Source organism: Triticum dicoccoides, chromosome 5A (genome assembly GCF_002162155.2).
Source record: "Triticum dicoccoides isolate Atlit2015 ecotype Zavitan chromosome 5A, WEW_v2.0, whole genome shotgun sequence".
Lineage (NCBI taxonomy): Eukaryota > Viridiplantae > Streptophyta > Magnoliopsida > Poales > Poaceae > Triticum > Triticum dicoccoides.
This window is the reverse complement of record NC_041388.1, coordinates 648,954,672-648,954,944: the sequence shown is the minus strand read 5'-3', so window position 1 is coordinate 648,954,944 and position 273 is coordinate 648,954,672.

Sequence of the window (273 nt, the reverse complement as noted above, 5' to 3'; positions counted from 1 at the left end):
GGAGGCCGGCCCAAGGGGGGGCGTGCCAAGAGGGGGGAGTCCTACTAGGACTCCGTTCCTAGTAGGATTCGGCCCCCCTTTCCTTCCAACGAAGAGGAGGAAAGGGGAAAGGAGGGAGAAGGAGAAGGAAAGAGGGGAGCCGCGCCCCCTCCCCCTGTCCAATTCAGATTGGGCAAGGGGGGGGGGCACCTCCCGTGGCCTGCCTCGTCTCCTCCACTATGGCCCATTAGGCCCATTAACTTTCCAGGGGGGTTCCGATAACCTCTCGGTACT